This window comes from Oratosquilla oratoria, chromosome 37 (assembly GCF_046742065.1).
Source record: "Oratosquilla oratoria isolate Oo_2021 chromosome 37, ASM4674206v1, whole genome shotgun sequence".
In the NCBI taxonomy this organism is placed as follows: Eukaryota; Metazoa; Arthropoda; class Malacostraca; order Stomatopoda; family Squillidae; genus Oratosquilla; species Oratosquilla oratoria.
Genome location: NC_134813.1, coordinates 45,943,619 through 45,951,118, shown reverse-complemented (window position 1 = coordinate 45,951,118; position 7,500 = coordinate 45,943,619).

Sequence of the window (7,500 nt, the reverse complement as noted above, 5' to 3'; positions counted from 1 at the left end):
GCCACATGCTTATTGTTGGTGCCGCTGACGTATAAAATGTTTGTTTAGTATTCCGTCCCAGCTCCAGGAAAGTTACTTCGTGTATTTCCGCTTATAGAGGGAATAGAATATTGTGCTGTTTATTGCTTGAGTACTTAGGTTGTTGCATAGTAAGTATGTTAGCCCATTCGACAGAATCTTCAATCATCTGCAATTCCATGCGACCTTGATTTTTTTTTTTTCCCGAGAAGTAGGATCCGTATAAAGATAGTGAAAAGACTGAGAGCCTGTCATATTGGGCGTCAAATGTAGCTCCATGCCCACCTTTCACTGCATAGCATGTTTTCCTTCATCATTGTTGGTAGGGATGTAGGGATTGTAGTACTAAAGTAGGTGGGGTTTTTTATTACGAGGCGGATATTTCTCTGAATGTGTTAGTTATATCTCGCGATGAGAAGAGTTCAAGGAGAAAAGAATAGGAGTTGAAAGCACAAACGCACACGCACGCACACACACACACACACACACACACACACACACACACACACACACACACACACACACACACACACACCTCGTGGCGCTGTGGTTAGAGTTCTCGCCTGCAACTACGGCGGTCCAGATTCGAATCCCGTCCAGGGCTGAAATAGTTTCAGTATAGCTGCGCTGCCAGTCGTTACTCCAACTCTCGTGGGCGGGGAGTTGGATGGATGTGTGCTCGTAAGGTCACAGCATTACCCATAGATCGGTCATATATGAGCTCTGAGCTCTCTTCCGGGAGGGAAATAGCTGTCGATCACGAGTCCAACACGTGATCCAAGACCATGGTGAATCACATGTATGTGTATGAGTGTGCGTGTGTGTGTGTGATTCACCGCGGCCATGGATCATGCAATTGATAAGTGATTGATAGTCCTGTTAACTCCTGAGATCGCATCCTTTGCATTCTTTTAGTAATGTGGGCAGAGCCTGTGTATCTAATCCCACTCAACGAGCCACAGTCTTTGTACGAAACCGTGGACTTAGACCATCTCCCATGGAAGCACTGAAAATCGAGACAGTAGCAGAAAATATGTGTAACCAATTTCACAATGACGTTCTCTTACGTCATGCTCTGTGGTCACATTGTTCATCTTGGCGCAGTACGAAGTTTGTCGATAGGGTTCACGGTTATGTTATGCTGTTGCCAAAGTTAATGTTATTTCAAAAGATACATCACTGTTCCAAGGTTTGAGGACAGACTTGTTGTGTACTGAATTACAGGTGGATTGCACCACAAGAGTTTGGCTTTATTTTTGTAAGATTTCAGTGTGATACTATCTATATACTTGTAACAATATAATTATGGTGTTCCCGAGCCACCGGCCGTGAGCCGACAGAAAACACCACTAGGTTGTCACCGAACTTAGAAGTACCTGAAGTTACTCAAATAAACCTTCCGGAAATCTGAGTGAACACAAGACCTTCAACGTTCCAACCCTTTCTTGATAGGGAGATTGTGTATAGCCACACTGGGGCTCGGAAGTGACGTAGCCAGGAAATAAATGAATAGAGTGTCTGGCCGTCGAGACAAAGGTGAATTATTGCCGAATGTCTGTCGCGCACGCAAGTGGCCTTCTGTCAAGTTTTACGAGTGACTGTGGGAAACAGAAAAGATACAGTTAAGGCGACCTCAAGCTATCTTACCTTTAGGAGAGAGAAAACCCAAGTCTGGTTCACCAGGATTCGGTGTTTGCGGCTGTTTCCCTCAGATTTATGGGACATTATGTCGCTCTGTCTAGCCGACATGATATACACAGCTTACAAAACATGCAGCGGACGTGTGGCAGTCCCAGATGGCTTCGAATTCGCTCAGTGCCAGGCACTGCCAGCAGAGAGTGCCAAGACTTTGCTTCCTTGCTCCTATGGAGATAGCACTACATATGCATTAGGTAACACTTGTTATGAAGATGCCACTGTGCATTATCATCATCGTATACATACAGTGACATCGCCTTCTTCCCTGTTAGAGGTGACGTCATGCATACAGTCAACGACACCTGTTGTAGGTGACTGTATGTATAAGTAACAACAGCCGTTAGAGGCTCTTAATGTAATAATTATGTCGCGGCGATTGATATTACCTGTATGTTTGATACTGATAACTGTGACCTTCCGTATTTACATTATCAAAGATTGATTCGGTTCCTCTGATATTTTTAGTATCAACTAAACATGGTCATTAATATCTACGACACTCGAAATGTTGCCAATAGATACGTGTTACGTAAATAGCCAATGATGATAACGTGAAAAAAGTGATAGCAATACCTTGCGACTGACCTGAGCTATAGTGGCGTAATAGGAAGCGTGCTGCTCTCGCCTTCGTTTAGCTGTAGACTCGAATCCCGCACTCACTTCCTTCCTACCACGTGACACGTGTCACGTCACACTTGCGCATCTGAGAGCTCCACGAAACATCTGTTCTGCGTGGGTGACAACAGATGAGTTAAGTCACAGGTAGGCGATGATGGTGTAGCGACTCAATTATCGTGGCGTTCTGTAATAATGACACGTTATAGTCAACAAGTGTTTAGAGGACGTGGTACCAGTCTTGGCAACCGATCCTGACACACAGCACACCTTATGCAAATATGCGTCTTAACTGTTACGGCGTCAATACAGTTTCCTATACAACAAATAACATAACACAACATAACTAATATACGGGTGCACCAAATAACACAAAGACAGTGTTAAAGACTTAGGTGAAGAGAAACTATAAATAATAATATTTCGTACTAATATGGAGCAATCTCAATCAATCAGAGATCACCCAGCAAACTGTACTGAAAGCCTTCCATGTGAGATTTTCTATCTTTCTTTTTCCACTTGATTGTTATTAAAAGGAATTTGAAGAGACGAGAATATGTATTATACTTTTCGGACAAATATGATATATTTCATCAATATTTGTAACCGTGCCTAACTTAACTTAACCTAACCTTACCTAACCAAAACAAACCGAACTTAACTTTACCTAAACAAATCATACCTTAACCCAGAGGTTCTCAAAGTGGGGGTCCCGACCCCCAGAGGGGTCGCGAAATAATTTTGAGGGGTCGCGATCGTGTTGCGGTTTCCAGCATCGCCCCAAGGCTGGAGACGATGTGCTCCAAGAAGCAAGCCCATACTTCCCATTAATAATGGTAAGTTGTTCAGCCTTTAAAGACGATAAGAGAGAGAGAGAGAGAAAGAGAGAGATCCATAAGCTTACATACGTACATGCATATATACATACATACGTGCGCACGTACATAGGGTACATACATACATGCATACATAGACAGGCAAGCAGATACACGGAGACAGGGAAATGCGTTATAGTGATTGTCAGAAATTCGTTGTTGTTGGGGAAGTGGGTCGCGACTCTATCGAAGTAATTTGTAGGGGGTCGCAGCCAAAAAAGTTTGAGAACCCCTGCCTTAACCTAACCTAATCGTACCAACCTTAACCTAACCTAACCTACCCTACCCTAACCTAACCTAACCGTACCAACCTTAACCTAACCTACCCTACCCTACCCTAACCTAACCATACAACCTTAACCTAACCTAACCTAACCTAACCTAAATACCCTAACCTAACCTACCCTAACCTAACCTACCCTAACCTAACCATACCAACCTTAACCTAACCTAACGCAACCTAACGTAACCTAACATAACCTAACATAACGCAACCTAACCTAAGCTAACCTAGTCCAGTTTAGCTCGTCACCATTCACATAATCCTATGTATGCCCGCGCGCGGGCATGTGTGTGAGTGTGTGTGTGTGTGTGTGTGTGTGTGTGTGTGTGTGTGTGTGTGTGTGTGTGTGTGTGTGTGTGTGTGTGTGTGTGTGTGTGTGTGTGTGTGTGTGTGTGTGTGTGTGTGTGCGTATATGTGTGTGTGTGCGTGCCACTTGAAGATGGCGATTCTTTTGTCTGTGTTGATTTGTTTACACTCAGTTCAAACGAACTGTAGGTCATTGACGCGACTTTCTACACAGTCTCGGCGTCTAGAAAGGATGGGGCCTCATATTGTGAACTTACGCGAAACCTCCTCCCACAGGAACTTTTGTGAGCGACTGTACGTGTATGATACAAAAGAGAGAGAGAGAGAGAGTAGTTGACAACAACAGCAACAAAAATCCCGACTACCCCCACTGTTCACGGTGACCGCCACTTGCCCCGGCTACTTATCCGATCACTTAGGACCAACCTTGATGGTTTTAGACGTAGCTCAGCGCTTCCTGGTGTAAGCCCATTTACCTTCAGACTTACACAGTCTGAAGACATTGACGCACAAAAACGCACTCCAGAAACAGGCTACTGTTGCCAGTACCTACTACCCACTCACACTGTGACAACTGTAATTGGTTTGAATGAACATTTGTAATTGTGTAAGACAATAAGTGGGTGGGGTGTTATCACTTTGAGTAATCACATAATTGTGTATTCACAACCGCGAAAAAAGTATATCCAGCATGGGCAAGGGACAGTTACTGGAAGTGGGAGGAACTGTCTACACAGAGCACGAGTTGCCAGTAACGATAATAGACAGTGATTTTAATGCCAGCATGAGTATACATATACCAAAATGCCATTTACACGTTACAAGAGGATGGCCTGGCCAAGGCACACACTAAGCAATAGTAACAATCCATAAATATCACCCAAGGAGAGCCTGAGCGTAATTAGCAACAAGAGAAATTGGCAATAAAGGACATGCGTTAATATTAAGAGTGAAATCATATGACACTGGAGCAGTGGTAGAGTTTACTGGATGCAATCAGCGGGAAGATTAAGTGCCAATAATTGGTAGTATGTACACATGGGTGTTAGCTTTAGGGGCAACCAGAAAAAAAATAACAACAAAAAGACAAAAGTAACGGGATAAAAGAGAGTTGCCAAGTGCACCGGCCAAGCCTTGCGTTTGTTCAGTAACAAAGGGTAGACAACAGATGGCAGCTTGGGGTTCTAGACAAAAACCAGAAAATATAAGAAGAAACAAGCAGAACCACCAGTAGGGGATGCTATCTTTCCAGCGACGAGATGAAACCCCCAGACGGCAGCAGATGGCAGCAGACCACGACTGTGAGCAGGTCAGTCTAAGGTAGTGGTAGGCAAGCGCGTGCGTGCCTGCATGCATGTGCGTGCGTGTGTGCGTTTGTTCGGCCGATAGCATCGCAGACTGTGCGGGACTTCCCACACAGTCTGGATCGGTTTCATGCTGGTCTCAAACTCCAGTGCGGCTGAAAGTTCTGGACCCGACAGGCATTTGCTGACTAAGCTAGACAGCATTCGGTAAGGTCTGATCATACAACAATGACAGAAGACATAGTAGGCTTAGCTGAACAACGCAAGTTACTGATAACACCAACCTCGAGCATGTCTGTGCATAAAAGTGCATGGGCAGATAGTATCATGAATGTTAAGGAGATGATAATGTTTGTCACTGACACGACACCCCTATACCCGCCATGCTCACATGACAGAAGAGCCAGTCAGCTTGTGCATGACAGAAAGCAAGTCCCGTTCGATACCATGCAGGGTTGATCAAATCTCCAACGTTCTTTGGTCTTGTCCAACAACGTAGATGGTCCTCGATACTCGAGTCTGTGCACGCATACTGTGACTGAAGCCGTCTTGTTGTCATGCGCGCATGATCATGCTACCCCCCTGTTTCGCCCAACAGGTCCAGCTAGGCGCCTCTTGACCCCACCCCACCCCACCCCACCCCCATCTCCCATCTTAGGACACGTCTAGTCATCCCAGAAGCCTAGTCATGCCACGGAAAGTGAACCTTGCGTTTCATCACGTCTCGCCAGGTCTGTGACCAGGCCTCATTCCACAGCTGATCATTCCATAGCCGCCTAGACCAGAGTTTACGTAAACACAATTCACCTAACTCAGGTGTTCTTATCGAACTCAAAGGCCATGGCATTTTGGAATGCCACGCCAACCTATGAGATCATTCCACAGACACGCCCGGTCATTCTAAAGACATCTGGTTGTCCCCACCATAATCACAGCCATTTTACTTGTGTGTGAGGTCATGCTACACAGCCGAAGCCGTGTTCTGCAGCTTGAGATTCAACGTGGCTGCCCATAAGCCGGGAAGGCGACCCTGAGAAACCCACCAAAGGCGAGAGAGGGCCGACTGGGGCTCGGCAGGCCTACACAGCAAATCCGTCAGGCCTATTCCTTCCCCGCCCGTCGTCTTCGTCACCGTCGTCCCGGCTGATCCATATTCGTCTCTCCGGTTCTGCCTGGAGCCGCTCTGCTTAGCTTTGGCTAGGCTTGGCTTGACTTGGCTTGGCTTGTCATAACTTGGTTTGGCATGGACTTGGCTTAGCTTGGCAGCTTAGCTTGCATTGGCTCGGATTTATCTTGACTTGTCTTTAGTTTGGCTTGGCCTGGTTTGGCTTAGCTTGGCTTGGCTTGGCTTGGCTTCATTCAGTCTTATGACTTACTAGTCAGCCCTTGTTGAGCCCGGGTTGATTTGGCAAAATGTACTGCATGTAGGCGGATCCGGTCGAGTGATGTACTTGCGGCAAGGAATAGGGCGGATGGAGGAGGAGGAGGAGGAGGAGGAGGAGGAGGAGGAGGAGGAGGAGGAGGTGGAGGAGGAGGAGGTGGAGGTGGGGGAGTGGACAGGGAGTAGGCCCAAAGTAGAGGGGGTGGGAGGGGAATAGGGTGGCAGGAGAGGGTCGCAGTGGATTAGGGGGAGGTTAAGAAGTGTGAGGAGGAGTGTGGGACAGAATGAAGAGTGTTCGATGAAATGTGGAGTGGTGGATGGAGGAAGGGAGGGACTGTGTGGAGTGGTGGATGGAGGAAAGGAGGAGCTGTGTGGAGTGGTGGATGGAGGAAGGGAGGGGCTGTGTGGAGTGGTGGATGGAGGAAGGGAGGGGCTGTGTGGAGTGGTGGATGGAGGAAGGGATGGTCTGTGTGGAGTGGTGGATGGAGCAAGGGAGGGGCTGTGTGGAGTAGTGGATGGAGGGAGGAAGGGGCTGTGTGGAGTGGTTGATGGCGGAAGGGAGCGGCTGTGTGGAGTGGTGGATGGAGGAAGGGAGGGGCTGTGTGGAGTGGTGGATGGAGGAAGGGAGGGGCTGTGTGGAGTGGTGGATGGAGGAAGGGAGGGGCTGTGTGGAGTGGTTGATGGAGGAAGGGAGGGGCTGTGTGGAGTGAGGAGGAGGTTATCTAGGGGCGAGGTGTTTGATAAAGGTTTAGTTAACTTTCGTAAGTTAGGCAGGCGTGTTAATGCATACATTTTTTCATGAGATAATCTACTTTATGATTTTTATTCTGGCTACCGTTTGATTCAGCTGAGAGGTGAATACGATGTGTAGAGAGGTTATTGAGAGGTTATTGAAAGGTTATTGAGAGGTTATTGAGAGGTTATCGAAAGGTTATTGAGAAGCTATGGAGAAGTTACTGAGAGGTTATTGATAGGTTGAGATGTTATTGAAAGGTTATTGAGAAGTTATTTGAGAGGTTA